The following is a 27,500-nucleotide window of genomic DNA, read 5'->3' on the forward strand; positions in this document are numbered from 1 at the left end:
GTGCTAACCACTGAGCTACTGTGCCACTCTGGGATATTTACCAAATATTTCAGTACCCTTTTCCCCCACCCCTCGCACAGTATCTCCATATCCATTTACATCACTGAAGTTCTTAAATTTCTCAATCTCTGCAAATGAGTAAGCTTCCGTAGTCCTCCAGTACAGACGTTTCTAACTGCTGCCTCAACCTGTCCACCTGGTGCCATCCACTCCTACCTCTCGCCCTGGCATCACACAGCCCTCCACTCCCTCTGCTCCAACCCCTAACCTCACCATCAAACCCGCAGACAAGTGGTGGGGGGAGGGGGTGTAGTTTGGCACACTGACCTCTACACCACTGAAGCCAGGCGCCAACTCGCAGACACCTGGTCCTACTGCCCCCTCCACCACGACCACCCCTCCCCTCACCAAACCATCATCTCCCAGACCATCCACAACCTCTTCGCCCCTGGGGATCTCACTCCAACCTCATCGTCGCTGAACCCCATACCGCCCAATTCTACCTTCTACCCAAAGCTCACAAAACCTGACTTCCTCGGATGACCCTGTCCCACTGAGCCCATCTCTGCATACCCTGACACCGTCCTGTCCCCCTTTAGTTCAGGACCCCCACACCCTGCCATCTACGTTCGGGACACCACCCATACCCTTCACCTCCTCCAAGATTTTTGTTTCCCTGGCCCCCAACGCCTCACCTTCACCATGGACATCCAGTCCCTGTTAAAAAAAAGCTCATTCCTGGTGAAAGGCTTAGGCCCAAAACGTCGATTCTCCTGCTCCTTGGATGCTGCCCGACCTGCTGCGCTTTTCCAGCACCACACTCTCGACTCTGGTACAGAGAATTCCACAGATTCATAATCCTGTGAGCAAAATAATTTCTCCTCATCTTGGCCCTGGTTGATTTCCTCCTCATTTTTAAAATTGTACTTCCTGTTTTCAAAGGGATATGCCTATCCTCCCAACAGTGAGCGTGAGGTAGAAGAACAAATAGGTCAACAGATCATGGGAAGATGTGGAGGCAACAGGGTGGTGGTGATGGGAGATTTTAATTTTCCCGACATTGGCTGGGAGGTCAGAGGTCGGGATGGGGTAGAATTTGTAAGTTGGGTCCAGGAAAGTTTTCCAGAGCAGTTTGTCAATAGTCTGACGAGGGAAGGGGCGATATTGGACCTAGTGTTGGGGAATGAACCAGGCCAGGTGGTAGATGTTGTGCTGGGGGATTTCTTTGGGAATAGTGACCACAATTCTGAAAGCTTTAGAATACTCGTAGACAAAGATGAGAGTGGCCCTAAGGGAAGAGTGCTCAACTGGGTCAAGACCAATTATATCAAAATTAGGCAGGAGCTGGGAAATATAGATTGGATACAGCTATTTGAAGGGCAGTCCACATTTGATAATGTGGGAGGCTTTCAAAGATAGGTTGAAGATAGCACAGGATAGGCAGGTCCCGTTGAAAGCAAAGGATAGGAAAGGCAAGATTCATGAACCGTGGATGACAGGAGAAATTGTACGACTAGCCAAGAGGAAAAGGGTACATAAGGTCCAGGCAGCTAGGAACAGAACAAGCCCTAGAGGAATATTGGGAGAGTAGGGCCAATCTTAAACGAGGAATCAAGCGGGCTAAAAGGGGTCATGAAATAGCTTTAGTGAGCAGAATTAAGGAGATTCCTAAAGCCTTTTATTCTTATGTAAGAGGCACGAGAGTAACGAGAGAAAGGGTTGGTCCACTAAAGGATAAGGAAGGAAGGTTGTATGTCAAACCCGAGGTTCTCAGTGATTACTTTGCATCAGTTCTCACTGAGGAGAGCGATGTGATGAATGTTGAGATTAGAAATAGAGGTTTGTTTATTCTGGATCACATTGACATAAGGAGGGAAGATGTGTTGGGTAGGCTGAAGGTTATTAAGGTGGACAAATCCCCAGGACCGGATGGGATCTATCCCAGGTTGCCGAGGGAGGCGAGAGAGGAAATAGCTGGGGCCCTGACAGATACCTTTGTGGCATCCTTAAATACAGGTGAGGTGCGGGAGGGCTGGAGGGTTGCTCATGTTGACCCCCTGTACAAGAAGGGTAGTAGGGATATTCCGGGTAATTACAGACCAGTGATCCTGACATCAGTGATGGGAAAGTTGCTGGAGAAGGTACTGAGGGATAGGATCTACTTATATTCAGAAAAGAATGGGCATATCAATGATAGGCAACATGGTTTTGTGCGGGGGAGACCGTGCCTTACCAACTTATTAGAGTTCTTTGAGGAAGTGACAAAGCTGATAGATGGAGGACGGGCTGTTGATGTCATATACATAGACTTTAGTAAGGCGTTTGATAAGGTTCCCCATGGTAGACTAATGGAGAAAGTGAAGTCGTCTGGTATGCAGGGTGTTGTAGCTCGGTGGATAAAGGACTGGTTGAGCATCAGGAGACAGAGAGTAGCAGTTGAAGGGAGTTTCTCAAAATGGAGAAAGGTGACCAGTGGGTTTCCACAGGGATCGGTATTAGGGCCATTGTTGTTTGTAATATACATAAATGATATGGAAGAGGGCACTGTTGGTATGATCAGCAAGTTTGCAGATGACACGAAGATTGGTGGAGTAGCAGAAAGCATAAGGGACTGTCAGAGAACACAGGAGAATATAGATAGACTGGAGAGTTGGAAAAGTGGCAGATGGAGTTCAATCCAGACAAATGTGAGGTGATGCATTTTGGGTAGTCTAATTGTAGAGTGAACTATACTGTAAACGGAAGACCCTTGGGAAAAAGTTTATGAGCAGAGAGATCTGGGAGTTCAGATCCATTGTACCCTGAAGGTTGCTGCACAGGTGGATAGAGTGGTCAAGAAGGCATATGGTATGCTTGCCTTCATCGGACGGGGTATAAGAGCTGGCAGGTTATGTTAACATTGTACAAGACATTGATTCGGTTGCATTTAGAATACTGTGTACAGTTCTGGTCACCACATTACCAAAAGGATGTGGATCCTTTGGAGAGGGTGCAGAGAAGGTTTACGAGGTTGTTGCCTGGTATGGAAGGTGCTCGCTATGAAGAGAGGTTGAGTAGGTTAGGATTGTTTTCATTAGAAAAAAGGAGATTGGTGGGGGGACCTGATTGAAGTCTACAAACTCATGAAGGGTATAGACAGGATAGATAGAGAAAAGCTTTTACCCAGGGTAAGGGATTCAATAATGAGAGGTCACGCTTTCAAAGTGAGAGTTGAAAAGTTTAAGGACTATATACGCGGCAAGTACTTCACACCAAGGGTGGTAGGTGCCTGGAACGCGTTGCCAGCAGAGGTGGGAGAGGCAGGCACTGTAGATTAATTTAAGATGCGTCTGGACAGATGCATGGGAGCAGAGGGATACAGATGCTTAGGAATTGGGCAACAGGTTTAGACAGTGGATTTGGATTGGCTCAGGCTTGGAGGGCAGAAGGGGCTGTCAATTTTCTTTGTCTTGGAAAAGAGATTTCCATGAGTCTCAGGGACACTTTGAAGATGTCCTTTAGGTGTTTGCTCTGCCCTCCTGTAGCTCCTTGATGGAGCTCGGAGTACAGAGCCTGTTTTTGAGGCCTTGTGTCAGGCACGGTGGACAATGTGGCCTAGCCAGTGCAGCTGGTTAACTGTAACCAATGTTTCGAAGTAGGCCTGAGAGAGGGCAATGCCATTGAACCAGCTATTCCTGTCAGTGGATTTGCAGGATTTTGAGAAGGTGATATTTTTCCAAGGATTAGGATATCCGCTGCTCATTCAAGGTTCCTCAGAACTTAAAAGGCGGATTGGCTGCCTTCAGGAATCTCTTTTGCGTGTATTTGCATCTCGTGCGTGCTCAGTAAAGGGCCAGCTGACCAGAATTAAATTTCCATTCCCGATTGAATTATAGTGTCATACAGCACAAAAACAGACCCTTCGGTCCAACCAGTCCATGCCGATCATAATCCCAAACTAAACCATCCCCCACCTGCCTGGGCTTGGCCCATATCCCTCCAAACATTTCCTGTTTATGTACTTATGCAAATGTCTTTGAAATATGATTTGGAGGTGCCAGTGTTGGACTGGGGTGTACAACATTTAAAAATCACACAACACTAGGTTATTATCCAACAAGTTTATTTGGAAGCAGTAGCTTTAAAAATTGTAAGTGTACCTGCATCCATCACTTCCTCTGGCAGTTCATTCCACACACAACTGTGTTAAAAAGTTGCCCCCTCATGCCTTTTTTAAATCTTTCTCTTCTCATCTGAAAAATATGTCTCCGTTACAACACTGGAGAGACCCTCCTACTTAATTTAAACCAGCAACACAGAAAAGATTTATCCCGTGTAGTAATTTGTGAAAATTTGAGAGGCTAAGAACTATTTAAAGTAAAAATGAACAACTTTATTTCTCCAGGTATAACAGAGAATAATTAATGAACAACTATTTACAACTCCTTCCTCTGACCTATCTTTTACCTTCCCTTCTATAACACTAGTCCAATAAACCCTCCAATTAAGATTTAACAAAAATTCAAGTTTTCAAAATTAGCCAGTTGTTGAATCTTCTATTTGGATCTTCCTGTGTCTTCTTTTCTTAGGGATTATATTTCACAGGTTACTGATCGATAAAGGTACCTTTAAGAGAGCTATTCTCCGGGCAGTCTACAGATGTCATCGGCTTGGCAGTTCTCCTCCCAACTGTTCAATTCTCCTTGTCCTTATACCCCCCTCCCCCATAGCATCAGATTGTGTCATTGGTTTTTAAGATTGCCAATATACTCAATTCAAACTTGATTGGAGTTTTTTTTGGGTGGGGGGGGGGGTTATAGTTTAAACTGATTGGCCTAATTCAAATTTGTTTTTGTCTCCAGGCAACCAGCTAGGCCTCCTTTTGATCAAATGTTACATTGTTATCATATTCAGAACACTTGGTGCTGTGTCAAGTAGTTCTGCTAGCTTTTATCTCTCTTAAGGGGACAGTACACACACATCCTCAGAACACCCCCTAGTCTTGAAATGCCCCCCTGCCCAAGGGAAAGACACCCGCATTCACCTTCTTTATGCCCCTCATGATTTGATAAACCTCTATTTGGTCACCTCTCAACCTCCGTGAAAGAAGTCCCAGCATAATCATTCTCCACAAGTGCCCTCAGGTTCCTGAGTGTGCCTAAGTACGCAGCAACTGCAGTGCTGTTTTTTGCTGCAGTTTGCAGCGAGTAATCACTGTAGCTGGTGGCACAGTGGTTAGCACTGCTGCCTCACAGCACCAAGGACCTGGGTTCAATTCCCGACTCGGGCGACTGACAGTGTGGAGTTTGCACGTTCTCCCCGTGTCTGCGTGGGTTTCCTCCGGGTGCTCCGGTTTCCTCCCACAGTCCAAAGATGTGCAGTTTAGGATGGATTGGCCATGCTAAATTGCCCGTAGTGTTAGGTAAAGGGGTAAATGTAGGGGAATGGGTGGGTTGCGCTTCGGCGGGTCGGTGTGGACTTGTTGGGCCGAAGGGCCTGTTTCCACACTGTAAGTAATCTAATCTAATCCTAGCTTTTGTGAAGCATTCCCCTATACCAGGGGGTGGGGAACCTGTGACCTTAAGGCTGCATGTGGTCTTCTAGGCCATTGTGTGTGGCATTCTGAATGAATCCAAATTTTGCGGAACAAACCTTTTATTTTTTATTAATGTGTCTTTTTTTTCATCCTTTATTATTTTTATTTTAATCTTAAAATGAATGTATTTAAAATACCAGAGAGTAAAAGAAAATTCAACAAAGTAATCCTCACAGACTGACCGCCACAATTAAAAAAATGTGAATTTTGAAGAATATATCATTGAAGTTTCTTGGATGCGGCCTTATTAGATTACAGCTAACATAATGTGGCCTTCCAACATGAAAAGGTTCCCCACTTCTGCTCTATACCCTTAAGAGGTTGAAGTGGTCACTGTTACCTTTTCTAATCCCACTCCTCCACGGTCACATCAAATTTTAAATTTAAACGGGTTGGCGATAGAGCCAGTTACGTAGGCCTCAGGCTGTGTCGGGTTCACTGTTTACAGCACCAGGTGTCTTTAGCCAACAACAAATAACTGATTTATTCTCAACCACCAATTTTAGTCAAAGGCTACTGATAAAAAGTTTGGAAACACATTTAGCTACCCTTTTATAAACTCATGCGCACACCCATCACTCTGTAGAGAAACAAAACATGACAACTCTGCAAAGCTAACTCCAAAGTACTTGAGTAATCATTGATGAAATAGCTTCACAGAGGCTGGTATCCGGTGACCATGTCTCCCTTTATTGACATGTGCATAGCACTTGACACTGGCTTCTTCAGTGTAAACAGAATTTCAGACACTCCTTTTTATATCTGTCAACCAGAGATCCCTGTCTAGACCAGCTAAACATCCCCAATCAGGAAACTCTTCCATAAGTTCGGCTGTAGTGATTTGGAATGAGGGCAGCCGGGTGAATGTTACAGAATATAAGGGATAGAACATGGATTGGCCCACAATCTATCCTAATTTCGAAGTTATTCCACACTCAAGTACTGTGATGTCTTCCTGGAGCAGCTGTCCTTGGCTTAATTCCCTTCGCTTCCAAGGCAGGGTAGATTCCTAGATAGTCCTCCCCAGTAATCCTCTCTGAGTGGTAAAGATAAGTTTTCAGCAGACTCATGTTGTGGAGAGGAAGTATAGAAAAAGAGAGAGGGCGCAATTGGCTGTCCCTTCTCTGGCAGGTCTCAGGTTCTCTCGAATTGATTTTCAGAAAATGTACGAATTGAACTCCTTGCACAAATTGGTCTATGTGACCTCTGTCTGAAAGTTCTCCAGACGAGAGGACGAGATCCGAGGTCCCTGCTCCTTGCAAGTTCTTGCTGTTTTGATTTGACTTACTACTGTCACGTGTACCGAAGTACAGTGAAAAGTTTGTACTGTACAACTGCATCAGGGTGTCAGAAAGGTGCAGGATACAGTGTTCGAGCCACAGAGAAGGTGCAGCATTAACATTGAAGAGGTCCGTTTGAACAGCGAGGAAAACTCTGTTCTTGAATCTCGTTTGTATGTGGAGACAAACGTTTCTATCTTGTGTGTGATGGCAGAGTATAACCAGGGTGGGAGGGGTCTTTGGTGACGTTGGCTGCCTTCCTGAGGCAGTGGGAAGTGTTGATGGAGTCACTGAATGGAAAGTTGGCCTGTACGATGGGCTGGCCTGTGTTCACACCCCTCTGTAGCTTCTTTCGGTCCTGGGCAGGGCATTTGCCACACCAAGCCATGATGCATTCTGACAGAATGCTTTCAATGGCGCATCTTTTAAAATATTGGCAAGCGTCTTTCTGGACATGCCAAATTTCCGTAGCCTCTTGAGGAGGTAGAGGTGTTGCTTTGCTTTTCTTGATGCTACCCTCAACGCGGGGGGTCCAGGACAGATGGTTGCTGATGGTCGCTCCTCGGAGCTCTTGACATCTCCACCTCAGCTCCATTGATGCAGATAGTGCAGAAACCCTCCACTTTCCTGTTTTTAGCTGGTGCCTTTTCCTTGGCAAACATACCCATTCTTTAAAAGTTCATTATAAAGTTAGTTCGGTTCACGTACTTGCTCCAAAATAAAAGAGTTGGATCATACCTCTTCATAACCATACAATGTGAATATTGGCATTGGTGGGAGTGGGAGAAAGTGAGGGCTGCAGATGCTGGAGATCAGAGTCGAGAGTGTGGTGCTGGAAAAGCACAGCAGGTCAGGCAGCATCCGAGGGGCAGGAGGATTGATGTTTCGGGGATAATCCCCTTTCATCAGGAATCGTGTGGCTGTAGTCTAATTGCACAGCACGTGGAGATGCTCAATGTAGAGTGTAAGGGCACAGTCAAGTAGGCTACAAGAATGGAGGTGTGACTGGAGAAGAATGAGCACGATGACACTGCTATCCTGCACCGTTGTAGCACCCTGATGGTACCATCTGTCTGTAAAGCATGTGAGACAATTCTTATCACTGTCATCAAGACCGACCAGGGAAGGTTGGAACTGCCAGAATGTTTTGGTCTAGCGTCCTTTCCAATTGTCCGAGCGATGTGCCTGACCCCATCTGGGCGCCCTGTATGTACCGTATCAGGACCAGTGTTTTTTGAACTTGGAAGGACACAGTGGGGGGGGGGGCATCGACATCCTACCTGTCTCCACCACAAAACTTGCCATATTCCTCCCCTCATGCGTAGGTTGTGAGTTGACAACTCTGTATGAGAAGGCACCTCCTGCCTGAGCGATGCTCACTCCCATGCTGCCTGTTGACCCTGTACCTCAGAAGAGGAGATTCTGCCTACAGATCCCACTCGTTCATATTTCGACACCCAGGACCAAGGCCAACACTTCGTTAGCCTTCGAAATTCCTCTTTGTGTTGTGTTCGGGCTTCAGGAGCCGGGAGCAACCTTGCGATGATGTCACAGAGCTGCACATCACTGAGTTTAAATAGCACAGTGCGGGGCAGAGTCAGAACAGAGTGGAAGGGACGTGCTGTCAGACATATCAGAGTGAGCCTGACGGAAGAAACACAGAGAGCACATTGACACAAACATTCAGATGAGACAGATTAACATTGAAATAACCTGACTGTAAAATCAGGCCTGGTATCTCGATCATTGCCTTATATACAAATATTTCAGGTGGCTTTATAATAAACAGTGCTGCTTTGAAGTCTGAGTCTTATGACTGTCCTTCATTCTTCTTAACCAATCGCGTATTGTGGCATCAAATCATATGGGAATAGACTTTGTTCCTGTTCACCAGCTTTTAATAGTTTATGTTCACTGATCCCTAAAACATTCTTTGCTCCTGCATAATTCCCAGCTCCAGATAAAACCTGAATTGAATACCATTTTTGTAAGGCAGAGGTAATTAGATTCTTGGAGACAGGAATTTGGAACACAAACACATCAGCTATGAACCTATTGAAGTCGCAGCAGGTTTGAAGGGCTGAAAGGCCTACCTCTCCGAATTTGTGTGTTCAATGCGAGTATCAGCTCCTTTTTGAGTTCACGCGGAGAGAGTCAAGAAATCCCTGGAGGATAGGTTCTGTCAGCTTGTCTGCGTAGTTGGTCAGGGACAATGTGATCTCTGGATGTTTGATCACCTCAGGGCGTCAGAGAGGAATTTTCCAGTTTCTATAAAACCTGGGTTGTCCATGGAGTCATTTTTAAGCTGCCTTTCACACGTAGAATCAGAGATGTACAGCACAGAAACAAACCCTTCAGTCTAACCCGTCCATGCCGACCAGATATCCCAACCCAATCTAGTCCCACCTGCCAGCACCCGGCCCATATCCCTCCAAACCCTTCCTATTCATATACCCATCCAAATGCCTCTTAAATGTTGGAATTGTACCAACCTCCAGCACTTCCTTTGACATCTCATTCCATACACGTATCACCCTCTGTGTGAAAACGTTGCCCTGTAGGTCTTTTTTTTATATCTTTCCCCTCTCACCCTAAACCCATGCCCTCTAGTTCTGAACTCCCCGAGCCCAGGGAAAAGACTTTGCCTACTTACCCTATCCATGCCCCCTCATAATTTTATAAACCTCTATAAGGTCACCCCTCAGCCTCCAGGGAAAACAGCCCCAGCCTGTTCAGCCTCTCCCTATAGCTCAAACCCTCCAACCCTGGCAATGTCCTTGTAGATCTTTCCTGAACCCTGTCAAGTTTCACAACATCCTTCCAATAGGAAGGAGACCAGAATTGCACACAATATTCCAACATCTGTGGCTCGGATGGTTAGAGCCGGAGATGTTCTGTAACCATCACAACTCTGCAGGAAAGGCTGACTGGGGTCTTTATCTCTCATTCTCATAAAGAACCTGACAACACACAGGGAGGCCATTTGGTCAAATGTGTTTGTGTTGACTCTTTGGAATAGCATCTCGCACACATTTCCCTTCCTTTTGTCAGATTGGATCAGTCACTGAAGGTTGGCATGGAGATACAGCAGCCAGTGAGGATGGCAAAGAGCATGCTGGTCTTTACAGTGAGAGGGTTTGAGTATCAGATTAAGGATGTCTTATGTCACCGTTATACATGGCCTTGGTGAGGTCACACCTCGAGTATTGTGTGCTGTTTTGGTCTCCTTGTTGTTATGGACCAGGTCAGACCCCGTCAAAATATTTCAGGAAGGTAGCCCAGACCCTAACTTCTCAAGTTGTTTTAAGCAGGTGGCTAGTGTATGTACCAGGAGTGATACAGTAGGCTCAACCACTCAACCAACCCAATAAAAACAGAATTTATTTATACACGGGATCTGGACCAGATGGGCCAATGGGCTGAGAAGTGGCAGTTAGAGTTTAAGTCAAATAAATGTGAAGTGCTGCATTGTGGGAAAGCATTGTGGGGGGGTGGCGGAGGGGGGGAGGTGGGACCCAGGGAGATAGTGAGGAAAGAGATCGATCTGAGATGGGTACAGCTGAGAACAGAAGTGAGTCAAACAGACAGGGCAGGCAGGGACAAGGTAGGACTAATAAATTAAACTGCATTTATTTCAATGCAAGGGGCCTAACAGGGAAGGCAGATGAACTCAGGGCATGGTTAGGAACATGGAACTGGGATATCATAGCAATTACAGAAACATGGCTCAGGGATGGGCAGGACTGGCAGCTGAATGTTCCAGGATACAAATGCTGCAGGAAGGATAGAAAGGGTGGCAAGAGAGGAGGGAGAGTGGCATTTTTGATAAGGGATAGCATTACAGCTGTGCTGAGGGAGGATATTCCCAGAAATACATCCAGGGAAGTTATTTGGGTGGAATTGAGAAATAAGAAAGGGATGATCACCTTATTGGGATTGTATTATAGACCCCCCCCCCCCAATAGTCAGCAGGAAATTGAGAAACAAACTTGTAAGGAGATCTCAGTTATCTGTAAGAATAATAGGGTGGTTATGGGAGAGGATTTTAACTTTCTAAACATAGACTGGGACTGTCATAGTGTTAAAGGTTTAGATGGAGAGGAATGTGTTAAGTGTGTACAAGACAATTTTCTGATTCAGTTTGTGGATGTACCTACTAGAGAAGGTGCAAAACTTGACCTACTCTTGGGAAATAAGGCAGGGCAGGTGACTGAGGTGTCAGTGGGGGAGCACTTTGGGGCCAGCGACCATAATTCTATTAGATTTAAAATAGTGATGGAAAAGGATAGGTCAGATGTAAAAGTTGAAGTTCTAAATTGGGGAAAGGCCAATTTTGACGGTATTAGGCAAGAACTTTTGAAAGCTGATTGGGATCAGATGTTCGCAGGTAAAGGGACGGCTGGAAAATGAGAAGCCTTCAGAAATGAGATAACAAGAATCCAGAGAAAGTATATTCCTGTCAGGGTGAAAGGGAAGGCTGGTAGGTATAGGGAATGCTGGATGACTAAAGAAATTGAGGGTTTGGTTAAGAAAAAGAAGGAAGCATAGGTCAGGTATAGACAGGATAGATCGAGTGAATCCTTAGAAGAGTATAAAGGCAGTAGGAGTATACTTAAGAGGGAAATCAGGAGGGCAAAACGGGGACATGAGATAGCTTTGGAAAATAGAATTAAGGAGAATCCAAAGGGTTTTTACAAATATATTAAGGACACAAGGGTAACTAGGGAGAGAATAGGGCCCCTCAAAGATCAGCAAGGCAGCCTTTGTGAGGAGCTGCAGGAGATGGGGAAGAGACTAAATGAATAATTTGCATCAGGAGGAAGTGCTGGATGTCTTGAAATGCAAAAAAATGGATAAATCCCCAGGACCTGATCAGGTGTACCCTCGAACTCTGTGGGAAGCTAGAGAAGTGATTGCTGGGCCTCTTGCTGAGATATTTGTATCATCGATAGTCACAGGTGAGGTGCTGGAAGACTGAAAGTTGGCTAATGTGGTGCCAGGAAACTAGACTGGTGAACCTGACAGTGGTGGGAACGTTGTTGGAGGGAATCCTGAGGGACAGGATGGACATGTATTTGGAAAGGCAAGGACTGATTAGGGATAGTCAACATATGGCTTTGTGTGTGGGAAATCATGTCTCACAAACTTGATCAAGATTTTTGAAGAAGTAACAAAGAAGACTAATGAGGGCAGAGCAGTAGATGTGATCTATATGGACTTCAGTAAGGTGTTTGACAAGGTTCCCCATGGGAGACTGATTAGCAAGGTTAGATCTCATGGAATACAGGGAGAACTAGCCATTTGGATACAGAACTGGCTCAAAGGTAGAAGAAAGAGGGTGGTGGTGGAGGGTTGTTTTTCAGACTGGAGGCCTGTGACCAGTGGAGTGCCACAAAGATTGGTGCTGGGTACACTACTTTACGTCATTTATATAAATGATTTGGATGCGAGCATAAGAGGTACAGTTAGTAAGTTTGCAGATGGCCCCAAAATTGGAGGTGTAGTGGACAGCGAAGAGGGTTACCTCAGATTACAACAGGATCTTGATCAGATGGGCCAATGGGCTGAGAAGTGGCAGATGGAGTTTAATTCAGATAAATGCGAAGTGCTGCATTTTGGGAAAGCAAATCTTAGCAGGACTTATACACTTAATGGTAAGGTCCTGGGGAGTGTTGCTGAACAAAGAGACCTTGGAGTTCAGGTTCATAGCTCCTTGAAAGTGGAGTCGCAGGTAGATAGGATAGTGAAGAAGGCATTTGGTATGCTTTCCTTTATTGGTCAGAGTATTGAGTACAGGAGTTGGGAGGTCATGTTGCAACTGTACAGGACATTGGTTAGGCCACTTTTGCAATTCTGGTCTCCTAGAAGGATGTTATGAAACTTGAAAGGGTTCAGAAAAGATTTACAAGGATGTTGCCAGGGTTGGAGGGTTTCAGCTATAGGAAGAGATTGAATAGTCTAGGGCTGTTTTCCCTGGAGCATCGGAGGCTGAGGGGTGACCTTATAGAGGTTTATAAAATCATAAGGGCATGGATAGGATAAACAGAGAAAGTTTTTACCCTGGGGTCGGGGAGTTCAGAACTAGAGGGCATAGGTTTAGGGTGAGAGGGGAAAGATATAAAAGAGACCTAAGGGGCAATGTTTTCATGCAAAGGGTGGTACGTGTATGGAATGAGCTGCCAGAGGGAGCAACATTTAAAAGGCATCTGGATGGGTATATGAATAGGAAGGGTTTGGAGAGTTATGGGCCGGGTGCTGGCAGGTGGGACTAGACTGGGTTGGGATATCTGGTCGGCATGGACGGGTTGGACCGAAGGGTCTGTTTCCATGCTGTACATCTCTATGACTCTAAGTGTTTCTTTGAAAGTTGAAAGCCTTTTGCTTGAGGCAGTATCTGGTGGCTGCAATCAAATTGGCCCGAAAACCCATACAAACCAGACACATCAGAACCTATGCATTTAACGATCCCTCTGGAAAAAAAAAGCCAAGGACAGCCTAACATTGTTAAAGGAGCAGCATTGTCACATCACCTGAGGAAGGATATTCTTGCTATTGAGGGAGTCCGGCAAAGATTCACCAGACTGATTCCCGGAATGGCAGGACTGATGTATGAGGAAAGATTGGATTGACTGGGCTTGTACTCACTGGAATCTTGTAGAAACATACAAACTCCTGTTGGGACCGCACAGGCTAGATGTGGAAAGAACGTTCCCGATGTTGGGAAAGTCCAGAACTAGGGGGTTACACTCTTAGGGGTAGGATGAGAGAGAAGTTGTTCACTCAGAGCATTGTGGACCTGTGGAATTCTCTCCCACAGAGAGTTGTCGGGGCCAGGTTGTTAAGTATTCTTAAGGAGGAGCTGGACGTGGCCCTTGTGGAGTGTGGGGAGAAAGGGGGCGTGGGATATCGAAATTTCATGATCAGCCATGATCCTATTGAATAATGGGGCAGGCTGGAAGGGCTGAATGGCCTACCCGCTCCAAGTATTATCCATGTGTCTGTGTTTCCCAGTCATCCTGCCGATTCTTTGTAAATGATTAACCAGTTCTCACTGGGTACTTGTGAGTCTGTGTGTGTGTGTGTGTGTGCCTGTGTGTGGGTCTGTGTGTGTGTGTGAGTCTGTGTGTGTGTGTGGGGGGGGGTGTCTGTGTGTGTGTCTGTGTGTGTGAGTGTGTGTATGTGCCTGTGTGTGTGTCTGTGTCGGTGTGTGTGTCTGTGTGCGTGGGTGTGTGTGTGTGTAGGGGTGTATATGTTTGTGTCTGTCTGTGTCTGCCTGTCTGTGTGTGTGTGTGTCTGTGTGTGGGGTGTGAGTGTGTCTGTGTGTCAGTGTGTGTGTGTCTGTGTGTGTGTGTGTCTGTCTGTGTGTGTGTCTGTGTGTGTGTGTGTCTGTGTCTGTGTCTGTGTGTGGGGTGTGAGTGTATGTGTGTCTGTGTGTGTGTGTCTGTGTGTGTGTGTGTCTGTGTGTGTGTGTGTCCGTGTGTGTGTGTGTGTCCGTGTGTGTGTGTCTGTGTGTCCGTGTGTGTGTGTCTGTATGTGTGTGAGTGTGCCTGTGTGTGAGGGTGTATGTGTCCGTGTGCGTGTGTGTGTCTGTGTGTTTGTGTCTGTGTGTGTGTGTGTCATTGTGAGTGTGTGTCTGTGTGTATATGTGTGTGTGTGTGTTTCTGTGTGTGTGTGTGAGTGTGTGTCTGTGTGTGTGTGCCTGTGTGTGAGTGTGTATGTGTCTGTGTGTATATGTGTGTGTGTGTGTTTCTGTGTGTGTGTGTGAGTGTGTGTCTGTGTGTGTGTGCCTGTGTGTGAGGGTGTATGTGTCCGTGTGTGTGTGTCTGTGTGTTTGTGTCTGTGTGTGTGCCAGTGTGTGGGTGTGTGTGTGTGTCTGTGTGTATATGAGTGTGTGTGTGTCTGTGTTTGTGTGTTTCTGTGTGTGTGTGTCTGTGTGTGTCTATGTGTGTCTGTGTGTGTGTGTGTGTTTGTGTCTGTGTGTGAGTGTGTGTGTGTGTGTGAGTGTGTGTGTCTATGCTTGTAGAACTATCAGTGTGTTATGTGAGAGTGCAAGTGTGTCAGTGGCACTGTGTATTTGTGTGTGGGTTTTCTACCTGCCTGAGGGATATGGGTATCGATGGACCAGCATTTATTACCCCTCCCTAGTTGCCTTCAGGAAGGTGGTGGTGAGCTGCTTTATGCTGATGGTATGCCAGTCTGTCTTGGCATTGTAGGGGCGGGTGGCAGCATAATGGAGGCTACTTCTCCACAGAATGAAAGGAGCTGTGCCTCCCTCCCACATCAATGCCTGGAGAGTGGTTTGCCCATATTCTGCAACCCTCCTCCTCACCCCCACCCCCCCCAATAACTGCCCAGCTTGGAGCCTGATCAGAGGACCTGGCATATATGGGGCAAATAAGATGGCATGCAGGGAAAATGGATCAGAGTGTCCCACTGCTGAGAAGCATTATGTCCGAATTTCTGCCTTGGATTTGGGATTGTGTGAGGTGGTGGGGGGTGGTGGGGGGTTGCGCGGGGGGGGGTGGTGGGGGGTTGCGCGGGGGGGGGGGTTGCGGTCTGTGTGTTTGTGTCAGAGTGCACCTAGAAGTGTTTGCATGGGTGTGTGCAACAGGCCAAGGTGTGGGTGTGGGTGTTTGTGTGTAACCTTGTACATGTCATAGAGATGTACAGCATGGAAACAAACCCTTCAGTCCAACCCATCCATGTTGACCAGATATCCAAAACTAATTTAATCCCATTTGCCAGCACCCGGCCCATATCCCTCCAAACCCTTCCTATTCATATACCCATCCAGATGCCTCTTAAATGCTGTCATTGTACCAACCTCCACCACTTCCTCTGGCAGCTTCATTCCATACACGCCTCTGTGTGAAAACATTGCCCCTAAGGTCCCTTTTAAATCTTCCCACTCTCACCTTAAACCTATGCCCTCTGGTTTTGGATTCCTCTACCATGGAGAAAAAAACCTTGTCTATTTACCTTATCCATGCCCCTCATGATTTTATAAACCTCTATAAGTTCACCCCTCAGCCTCCAACACTCCAGGGAAAACAGCCCCAGCCTGTTCAGCCTCTCCCTCTAGCTCAAACCCTCCAACCCTTGTAACATCCTTGTAAATCTTTGCTGTCTTTTTTCAAGGGGGCATCTTCCTTCTGCCTATTTCAGTACATATGCGCTTGTGTTTAAATTGGTGAGAGTCTATCTATTTGTCTCTGACTGTTTTTGTGTGGGTTGTACTGAACAGGACTGTGCGGGACCGTTCGTGTTTGGGAAGTGGCTTTAGTGCCTCAATCCAGTGAAACACTGTCACCTATCCCTAGATTTCTATTAAAGGGACCCCCTACCCCCGCTGCCCGCCCCCCCCCCCCCCCACCACCACACCCCCACCCCAAACCCCGTAAATCTCTGGTAGTTCTCGGGGTGAAACCCAGAGGCTTGGGATGAAGACACGTCCAGTCCAGCACTCATTAGTCAATCTCCCTTCGAGCACGAGGACGGTTGCTATGGGAGATAGAAAATGTCTCAGGTAGGCTGATGGGAATGAAGGACAATAAAAAGTAATTGAGTTTACTTTTGAGGTTATTGAGCTGAGCAATTTCAATCAAAATGATAAAATACAGAGAGTTCACCTGGGGCTCTACTTTTTTTAATCCTTTGTTTGTCCAGGACAGGCCAAGTCCTAGAATCTCTGAAGTGTGGAGGCAGGCCAATCCATCCATCGAGTCCAGACGGACCCTCCGAGGGGAACCACCCACCCCCCCCACCCCCCCCCCCCCCCCCAACCCCCACCCCTCGTCCTATCCTGATCCCGTCCCCTGCATTTCCCATGGCTAACCCACCTTAGCCTATACATCCCAGGGCACTATGGGTAATTTAGCATGGCCAATCCACTCTAACCTGCACATCCCTGGGCACTATGGGTAATTTAGCATGGCCAATCCACCCTAACCTGCACATCCCTGGGCACTATGGGGTAATTTAGCATGGCCAATCCACCCTAACCTGCACATCCCTGGGCACTATGGGGTAATTTAGCATGGCCAATCCACCCTAACCTGCACATCCCTGGGCACTATGGGGCAATTTACCATGGCCAATCCACCCTAACGTGCACATCCCTGGGCATTATGGGTAATTTAGCATGGCCAATCCACCCTAACCTGCACATCCCTGGGGACTATGGGTAATTTAGCATGGCCAATCCACCCTAACCTGCACATCTTTGGACTATGGGAGGAAACCGGAGCACCCGGAGGAAACCCACCCAGACACAGGGAGAATGTGCAAACTCCACGTGGACAGTTGCCCAAGGGTGGAATTGAACCAGGGTGCCTGCTGCTGTGAGGCTGTAGTGCTCACCACTGAGCCACTGTGCTCAGAGAATATTAGACATTAATACTGTAACTAAGATCGTTTCTTGCCCTTCAGCAGTCTGAGACATGGGCACTGAGGAGGCAGGTTTAAGACAGTTCCGAACAGGGCAGACCCTTGAGCAAGAGTGCACATTCGAATGTTCCCCTGACAACCATGACCTTTTTAACATTGAATTGTTTATTCCAGCACATCAATCCCTTGATGACTAACACCCTCGCTTTCCCCCCACTCGGCAAAAAAAGCCACCATCTTTTATTTTCACTTCTCTTCAATCGGGATCAGAATCTCCGAATTCTGGGGCATAATTCCTCCAGGTCCGCCCCACTCCTCCACCAACCATTTCACCCCCTTCCCGCCCTCTGCCCAGTCCTTCACCACCACCCCCTTTCTCCCTGCCTCATCACTCACCCTTCCCCATTCCTCCCCTCAAAACTCTTCCTGTTTCCCAGCATGTCTCCTTACTCCACATCCATCACATCCCCTCTCGTTCCCAGTCCTCCCACACAACTTTACTTCCCCCACACGAACCTCCCCTTCCCCATGCCCATTGTGGCCCTTCCCTTCGCCACTACACATTTCCCACCATCCACCCTTACCCTCCCCCACCGTTCACCAGCTTATTGAAGACTGACAGTTAACTGCTAAACTTTGGTCAAATTTGGCCTGGTAAATAATTATTTTAATAATGATTATTTGTAATATATTGTGTACAATAATTATTGATGCCACTGTGGCTCAATGTTAACACTGCTGCCTTATAGCGCCAGGGACCCGGGTTCAATTCCAGCGACTGACTGTGGGTTGAACATTCTCCTGGTGTTTGCGCGGGTTTCCTCTGGGTGCTCTGGTTTCCTCCCACAGTCCAAAGTTGGTTTGGCCATGCTAAGTTGCCCAGAGTGTCCAGGGATGTGCAGGCTAGGTGGAAATATGTGGCACACACACACACACACACACACACACACACAAATACAACAAGAAGAGCATACTGGTGAGGGACTGGGTCAGAGACAGACACACTGGGTGTGCAGGACAGCTTGGCCAGCCAGCTAACTTTCAACATTGCCAATCACAGAGGGGCTGAGTTCCAACATGCATCCAGACTTTGATGAGTATTTTCCATTCACCCTTTCACTGTGTGTGTGTGTGTGTGTATGTATGTATGTCTCCTTTCCCTGAATACTCCATCTCTTTCAGTGCCTCTGTCTCTATCTGAACTTCCCTCTGTCTCTTTCACCCAGCCCCTCCTCTGTATTCTTGTTAATGTCTGTGTGTGTGTGTTTGTGTGTATGTGAGTGTGTGTGTGTGTGTATGTGTGTGTGTCTGTGTCTGTGTGTGTGCGTGTGTACCACATATTCCCATTACTTCCCTTTTCTCATTTCTTTATCTCTCACTGTCTCCCATCACTATTCCTCATTCTCTGTATCCTCACCCTGTCCTTCTCTCTGACAATTTGTCTTTTAAACTCTGTTCCCCATCTTTGCTTGCTGTCCGTCTGTCTTTCTCCCATCTCTCTGTTATCTTGTGCTGATATTTGCCAAGATTTCCAACATCATGGCAGTGAAGTTATGGACTGAAACCATTGCCAGAACTGAGGCTGAAGGGTTGGGCAGTAACGATTTAGAATGTGGAGTCTTTTGGGTTTCCCTTTGTCTTACTGGGAATCTCACACCCTGTCTGCATGAGAGCACAAAGTTCAAGACAGGAATCATTTCGGAAGGACGCTGACACTTAATGTCCAAGAACTGACTGATGTTCACTGTGTGATAGAGAAGGGAAAACTTACTGGGAAACTGAGGGAAACCATTCTCCCTTTCAATCACTGCATAAAATTGGAAATTTCGGATACCACTGCATCAGAAATCACTTTTTGACATGTTTCTTGCGATCTTTGTACCACCCAGCTCTGTTTTAAAGGGATTTTGTTCTGTATCAAAACAATTAGGTCTGGAATAAATACAGAATAGAATGCCAGGGAGCTTTACTCTGTATCTAACCCCGTGCTGTCCCTGTCCTGGGAGTGTTTGATGGGGGACAGTGTAGAGGGAGCGTTACTCTGTACCTAACCCCCTGCTGTCCCTGTCCTGGGAGTGTTTGATGGGGGGACAGTGTAGAGGAGGCTTTACTCTATATCTAACCCTGTGCTGTCCCTGTCCTGGGAGTGTTTGATGGGGGACAGTGTAGAGGGAGCTTTACTCTGTATCTAACCCTGTGCTGTCCCTGTCCTGGGAGTGTTTGATGGGGGACAGTGTAGAGGAAGCATTACTCTGTATCTAACCCTGTGCTGTCCCTGTCCTGGGAGTGTTTGATGGGGGACAGTGTAGAGTGAGCTTTACTCTGTATCTAACCCCATGCTGTCCCTGTCCTGGGAGTGTTTGATGGGGGACAGTGTAGAGTGAGCTTTACTCTGTATCTAACCCCATGCTGTCCCTGTCCTGGGAGTGTTTGATGGGGGACAGTATAGAGGGAGCTTTACTCTGTATCTAACCTCGTGCTGTCCCTGTCCCTGGGAGTGTTTGATGGGGGGACAGTGTAGCGGAAGCTTTACTCTGTATCTAACCCCGTGCTGTCCCTGTCCTGAGAGTGTTTGATAGGGGACAGTGTAGAGGAAGCTTTACTCTGTATCTAACCCCGTGCAGTCCCTGACCTCAGGAGTGTTTGATGGGGGGTCAGTGTAGAGGGAGCTTTCCTCTGTATCTAACCCCATGCTGTCCCTGTCCTGGGAGTGTTTGATGGGGGGACAGTGTAGAGGTAGCTTTACTCTGTATCTAACCCCGTGCTTGTCACTGTCCTGGGAGTGTTTGATGGGGGGCAGTGTAGAGGGAGCTTTACTCTGTATCTAACCCCGTGCTGTCCCTGTTCTGGGAGTGCTTGATGGGGGGCAGTGTAGAGGTAGCTTTACTCTGTATCTAACCCCGTGCTGTCCCTGTCCAGGGAGTGTTTGATGGGGGGACAGTGTAGAGGCAGTGTTACTCTGTATCTAACCCTGTGCTGTCCCTGTCCTGGGAGTGTTTGATTGGGGACAGTGTAGAGTGAGCTTTACTCTGTATCTAACCCCATGCTGTCCCTGTCCTGGGAGTGTTTGATGGGGGACAGTGTAGAGTCAGCTTTACTCTGTATCTAACCCCATGCTGTCCCTGTCCTGGGAGTGTTTGATGGGGGACAGTGTAGAGGAAGCTTTACTCTATATCTAACCCTGTGCTGTCCCTGTCCTGGGAGTGTTTGATGGGGGACAGTGTAGAGGAAGCTTTACTCTGTATCTAACCCCATGCTGTCCCTGTGCTGGGAGTGTTTGATGGGGGACAGTGTAGAGGAAGCTTTACTCTGTATCTAACCCTGTGCTGTCCCTGTCCTGGGAGTGTTTGATGGTGGACAGTGTAGAGTGAGCTTTACTCTGTATCTAACCCCATGCTGTCCCTGTCCTGGGAGTGTTTGATGGGGGACAGTATAGAGGCAGCTTTACTCTGTATCTAACCCCGTGCTGTCCCTGTCCAGGGAGTGTTTGATGGGGGACAGTGTAGAGGGAGCTTTACTCTGTATCTCACCCCGTGCTGTCCCTGTCCTGGGAGTGTTTGATGTGGGACCGTATAGAGGGAGCTTTACTCTGTATCTAACCCCGTGCTTGTCCCTGTCCTGGGAGTGTTTGATGGGGGACAGTGTAGAGTGAGCTTTACTCTGTATCTAACCCCATGCTGTCCCTGTCCTGGGAGTGTTTGATGGGGACAGTGTAGAGGCAGCTTTACTCTGTATCTAACCCTGTGCTGTCCCTGTCCTGGGAGTGTTTGATGGGGGACAGTGTAGAGTGAGCTTTACTCTGTATCTAACCCCATGCTGTCCCTGTCCTGGGAGTGTTTGATGGGGGACAGCGTAGAGGGAGCTTTACTCTATATCTAACCCTGTGCTGTCCCTGTCCTGGGAGTGTTTGATGGGGGACAGTGTAGAGTGAGCTTTACTCTGTATCTAACCCTGTGCTGTCCCTGGCCTGGGAGTTTTTGATGGGGGACAGTGTAGAGTGAGCTTTACTCTGTATCTAACCCCATGCTTGTCACTGTCCTGGGAGTGTTTGATGGGGGACAGTGTAGAGGAAGCTTTACTCTGTATCTCACCCCGTGCTGTCCCTGTCCTGGGAGTGTTTGATGTGGGATCGTATAGAGGCAGCGTTACTCTGTATATAACCCTGTGCTGTCCTTGTCCTGGGAGTGTTTGATAGGGTATCCGTGTAGAGAAAGCTTTACTCTGTATCTAACCCTGTGCTGTCCCTGTCCTGGGAGTGTTTGATGGGGGACAGTGTAGAGGCAGCGTTACTCTGTATATAACCCTGTGCTGTCCCTGTCCTGGGAGTGTTTGATAGGGTATCCGTGTAGAGAAAGCTTTACTCTGTATCTAACCCTGTGCTGTCCCTGTCCTGGGAGTGTTTGATGGGGGACAGTGTAGAGTGAGCTTTACTCTGTATCTAACCCCATGCTGTCCCTGTCCTGGGAGTGTTTGATGGGGACAGTGTAGAGGCAGCTTTACTCTGTATCTAACCCTGTGCTGTCCCTGTCCTGGGAGTGTTTGATGGGGGACAGTGTAGAGTGAGCTTTACTCTGTATCTAACCCCATGCTGTCCCTGTCCTGGGAGTGTTTGATGGGGGACAGCGTAGAGGGAGCTTTACTCTATATCTAACCCTGTGCTGTCCCTGTCCTGGGAGTGTTTGATGGGGGACAGTGTAGAGTGAGCTTTACTCTGTATCTAACCCTGTGCTGTCCCTGGCCTGGGAGTTTTTGATGGGGGACAGTGTAGAGTGAGCTTTACTCTGTATCTAACCCCATGCTTGTCACTGTCCTGGGAGTGTTTGATGGGGGGCAGTGTAGAGGTAGCTTTACACTGTATCTAACCCCGTGCTGTCCCTGTCCAGGGAGTGTTTGATGGGGGGACAGTGTAGAGGAAGCTTTACTCTGTATCTAACCCTGTGCTGTCCCTGTCCTGGGAGTGTTTGATGGGGGACAGTGTAGAGTGAGCTTTACTCTGTATCTAACCCTGTGCTGTCCCTGGCCTGGGAGTTTTTGATGGGGGACAGTGTAGAGTGAGCTTTACTCTGTATCTAACCCCATGCTTGTCACTGTCCTGGGAGTGTTTGATGGGGGGCAGTGTAGAGGTAGCTTTACTCTGTATCTAACCCCGTGCTGTCCCTGTTCTGGGAGTGTTTGATTGGGGACAGTGTAGAGTAAGCTTTACTCTGTATCTAACCCCATGCTGTCCCTGTCCTGGGAGTGTTTGATGGGGGACAGTGTAGAGTCAGCTTTACTCTGTATCTAACCCCATGCTGTCCCTGTCCTGGGAGTGTTTGATGGGGGACAGTGTAGAGGAAGCTTTACTCTATATCTAACCCTGTGCTGTCCCTGTCCTGGGAGTGTTTGATGGGGGACAGTGTAGAGGAAGCTTTACTCTGTATCTAACCCCATGCTGTCCCTGTCCTGGGAGTGTTTGATGGGGGACAGTGTAGAGGAAGCTTTACTCTGTATCTAACCCTGTGCTGTCCCTGTCCTGGGAGTGTTTGATGGTGGACAGTGTAGAGTGAGCTTTACTCTGTATCTAACCCCATGCTGTCCCTGTCCTGGGAGTGTTTGATGGGGGGACAGTATAGAGGCAGCTTTACTCTGTATCTAACCCCGTGCTGTCCCTGTCCAGGGAGTGTTTGATGGGGGACAGTGTAGAGGAAGCTTTACTCTGTATCTCACCCCGTGCTGTCCCTGTCCTGGGAGTGTTTGATGTGGGATCGTATAGAGGCAGCGTTACTCTGTATATAACCCTGTGCTGTCCCTGTCCTGGGAGTGTTTGATAGGGTATCCGTGTAGAGAAAGCTTTACTCTGTATCTAACCCTGTGCTGTCCCTGTCCTGGGAGTGTTTGATGGGGGACAGTGTAGAGGCAGCGTTACTCTGTATATAACCCTGTGCTGTCCCTGTCCTGGGAGTGTTTGATAGGGTATCCGTGTAGAGAAAGCTTTACTCTGTATCTAACCCTGTGCTGTCCCTGTCCTGGGAGTGTTTGATGGGGGACAGTATAGAGGGAGCTTTACTCTGTATCTAACCCTGTGCTGTCCCTGTTCTGGGAGTGTTTGATGGGGGACAGTGTAGAGGAAGCTTTACTCTGTATCTAACCCTGTGCTGTCCCTGTCCTGGGAGTGTTTGATGGGGGACAGTGTAGAGGAAGCTTTACTCTGTATCTAACCCTGTGCTGTACCTGACCTCAGGAGTGTTTGATGAGGGACAGTGTAGTGGAAGCTTTACTCTGAATCTAACCCTGTGCTGTCCCTGTCCTGGGAGTGTTTGATGGGGGACAGTGTAGAGAGAGCTTTACTCTGTATCTAACCCCATGCCGTCCCTGTCCTGGGAGTGTTTGATGGGGGACAGTATAGAGGGAGCTTTACTCTGTATCTACCCCCATACTGTCCCCATCCTGGGAGTGTTTGATGGGGGACAGCGTAGAGGAAGCTTTACTCTGTATCTAACCTCGTGTTGTCCCTGTCCCTGGGAGTGTTTGATCTGGGACAGTGTAGAGGAAGCTTTAATCTGTATCTAACCCTGTGCTGTACCTGACCTCAGGAGTGTTTGATGAGGGACAGTGTAGAGGCAGCTTTACTCTGTATCTAACCCTGTGCTCTACCTGTCCTGGGAGTGTTTGATGGGGACAGTGTAGAGAGAGCTTTACTCTGTATCTAACCCCATGCTGTCCCTGTCCTGGGAGTGTTTGATGGGGGACAGTGTAGAGTGAGCTTTACTCTGTATCTAACCCTGTGCTGTCCCTGTCCTGGGAGTGTTTGATGGGGGACAGCGTAGAGGGAGCTTTACTCTGTATCTAACCTCGTGCTGTCCCTGTCCCTGGGAGTGTTTGATGGGGGACAGTGTAGAGGAAGCTTTACTCTGTATCTAACCCCGTGCTGTCCCTGTGCTGGGAGTGTTTGATGGGGGACAGTGTAGAGTGAGCTTTACTCTGTATCTAACCCTGTGCTGTCCCTGTCCCTGGGAGTGTTTGATGGGGGATAGTGTAGAGTGAGCTTTACTCTGTATCTAACCCCATGCTGTCCCTGTCCTGGGAGTGTTTGATGGGGGACAGCGTAGAGGGAGCTTTACTCTGTATCTAACCCTGTGCTGTCCCTGTCCTGGGAGTGTTTGATGGGGGACAGTGCAGAGGAAGCTTTCCTCTGTATCTAACCCTGTGCTGTTCCTGTCCTGGGAGTTTTTGATGGGGGACAGCGTAGAGGGAGCTTTACTCTGTATCTAACCCCATGCTGTCCCTGTCCTGGGAGTGTTTGATGGGGGACAGTGTAGAGGGTGCGTTACTCTGTATATAACCCCGTGCAGTCCCTGTCCTGGGAGTGTTTGATAGGGTATCCGTGTAGAGGAAGCTTTACTCTGTATCTAACCCCGTGCTGTCCCTGTTCTGGGAATGTTTGATGGGGGACAGCGTAGAGGGAGCTTTACTCTGTATCTAACCCCATGCTGTCCCTGTCCCTGGGAGTGTTTGATGGGGGACAGCGTAGAGGGAGCTTTACTCTGTATCTAACCTCGTGCTGTCCCTGTCCCTGGGAGTGTTTGATGGGGGACAGTGTAGAGGAAGCTTTACTCTGTATCTAACCCCGTGCTGTCCCTGTGCTGGGAGTGTTTGATGGGGGACAGTGTAGAGTGAGCTTTACTCTGTATCTAACCCTGTGCTGTCCCTGTCCCTGGGAGTGTTTGATGGGGGATAGTGTAGAGTGAGCTTTACTCTGTATCTAACCCCATGCTGTCCCTGTCCTGGGAGTGTTTGATGGGGGACAGCGTAGAGGGAGCTTTACTCTGTATCTAACCCTGTGCTGTCCCTGTCCTGGGAGTGTTTGATGGGGGACAGTGCAGAGGAAGCTTTCCTCTGTATCTAACCCTGTGCTGTTCCTGTCCTGGGAGTTTTTGATGGGGGACAGCGTAGAGGGAGCTTTACTCTGTATCTAACCCCATGCTGTCCCTGTCCTGGGAGTGTTTGATGGGGGACAGTGTAGAGGGTGCGTTACTCTGTATATAACCCCGTGCAGTCCCTGTCCTGGGAGTGTTTGATAGGGTATCCGTGTAGAGGAAGCTTTACTCTGTATCTAACCCCGTGCTGTCCCTGTTCTGGGAATGTTTGATGGGGGACAGCGTAGAGGGAGCTTTACTCTGTATCTAACCCCATGCTGTCCCTGTCCTGGGAGTGTTTGATGGGGGACAGTGTAGAGGAAGCTTTACTCTGTATCTAACCCTGTGCTGTTCCTGTCCTGGGAGTTTTTGATGGGGGACAGTGTAGAGTGAGCTTTACTCTGTATCTAACCCCATGCTGTCCCTGTCCTGGGAGTGTTTGATGGGGGACAGCGTAGAGGGAGCTTTACTCTGTATCTAACCCTGTGCTGTCCCTGTCCTGGGAGTGTTTGATGGGGGACAGTGTAGAGTGAGCTTTACTCTGTATCTAACCCCGTGCTGTCCCTGTCCTGGGAGTGTTTGATGGGGGACAGTGTAGAGTGAGCTTTACTCTGTATCTAACCCTGTGCTGTCCCTGTCCTGAGAGTGTTTGATAGGGGACAGTGTAGAGGAAGCTTTAATCTGTATCTAACCCTGTGCTGTACCTGACCTCAGGAGTGTTTGATGAGGGACAGTGTAGAGTAAGCTTTACTCTGTATCTAACCCTGTGCTGTACCTGTCCTGGGAGTGTTTGATGGGGACAGTGTAGAGAGAGCTTTAGTTTGTATCTAAACCTGTGCTGTCCCTGTTCTGGGAGTGTTGATGGGGGACAGCGTAGAGGAAGCTTTACTCTGTATCTAACCTCGTGCTGTCCCTGTCCCTGGGAGTGTTTGATGGGGGACAGTGTAGCGGAAGCTTTACTCTGTATCTAACCCCGTGCTGTCCCTGTCCTGAGAGTGTTTGATAGGGGACAGTGTAGAGGAAGCTTTCCTCTGTATCTAACCCCATGCTGTCCCTGTCCTGGGAGTGTTTGATGGGGGACAGTGTAGGGGGAGCTTTAATCTGTATCTAACCCCGTGCTGCCCCTGTTCTGGGAGTGTTTGATGGGGGACAGTGTAGAGGGAGCTTTACTCTGTATTTAACCCCGTGCTCTCCCTGTCCTCGGAGTGTTTCATGGGAGACACTGTAGAGGAAGCTTTACTCTGTATCTCACCCTGTGCTGTCCCTGTGCTGGGAGTGTTTGATGGGGGACAGTGTAGAGTGAGCTTTACTCTGTATCTAACCCCATGCTGTCCCTGTCCTGGGAGTGTTTGATGGGGGACAGCGTAGGGGTAGCTTTACTCTGTATCTAACCCCGTGCTGTCCCTGTCCTGAGAGTGTTTGATGGGGGGACAGTGTAGAGGGAGCGTTACTCTGTATATAACCCTGTGCTGTCCCTGTCCTGGGAGTGTTTGATAGGGTATCCGTGTAGAGGAAGCTTTACTCTGTATCTAACCCTGTGCTGTACCTGACCTCAGGAGTGTTTGATGAGGGACAGTGTAGAGGGAGCTTTACTCTGTATCTAACCCTGTGCTGTCCCTGTCCTGGGAGTGTTTGATAGGGGACAGTGTAGAGGGAGCTTTACTCTGTATCTAACCCCGTGCAGTCCCTGTCCTGGGAGTGTTTGATAGGGGACAGTGTAGAGGAAGCTTTACTCTGTATCTAACCCCGTGCTGTCCCTGTTCTGGGAATGTTTGATGGGGGACAGCGTAGAGGGAGCTTTACTCTTTATCTAACCCTGTGCTGTCCCTGTTCTGGAAGTGTTTGATGGGGGGTCAGTGTAGAGGGAGCTTTCCTCTGTATCTAACCCCATGCTGTCCCTGTCCTGGGAGTGTTTGATGGGGGGTCAGTGTAGAGGGAGCTTTACTCTGTATCTAACCCCGTGCTTGTCCCTGTCCTGGGAGTGTTTGATGGGGACAGTGTAGGGGGAGCTTTAATCTGTATCTAACCCCGTGCTGCCCCTGTTCTGGGAGTGTTTGATGGGGGGCAGTGTAGAGGGAGCTTTACTCTGTATCTAAACCTGTGCTGTCCCTGTCCTGGGAGTGTTTGATGGGGGGCAGTGTAGAGGGAGCTTTACTCTGTATCTAAACCTGTGCTGTCCCTGTCCTGGGAGTGTTTGATGGGGGACAGTGTAGAGGGAGCTTTACTCTGTATCTAACCCCGTGCTGTCCCTGTCCTGGGAGTGTTTGATGGGGGGCAGTGTAGAGGTAGCTTTCCTCTGTATCTAACCCCGTGCTGTCCCTGTCCTGGAAGTGTTTGATGGGGGACAGTGTAGAGGAAGCTTTC

At 48.2% G+C, this 27,500-nt stretch overlaps 1 protein-coding gene across 3 annotated transcripts in view; it reads left to right on the forward strand.

Moving 5' to 3' along the window:
* LOC140492537 (guanine nucleotide-binding protein G(I)/G(S)/G(T) subunit beta-2) overlaps positions 1–27,500 on the forward strand; it is a 186,905-nt gene that overhangs the window by 34,261 nt on the left and 125,144 nt on the right. The gene's annotated exons all lie outside the window — the stretch shown is intronic.

This window comes from Chiloscyllium punctatum, chromosome 21 (assembly GCF_047496795.1).
Source record: "Chiloscyllium punctatum isolate Juve2018m chromosome 21, sChiPun1.3, whole genome shotgun sequence".
Classification (NCBI taxonomy): Eukaryota; Metazoa; Chordata; class Chondrichthyes; order Orectolobiformes; family Hemiscylliidae; genus Chiloscyllium; species Chiloscyllium punctatum.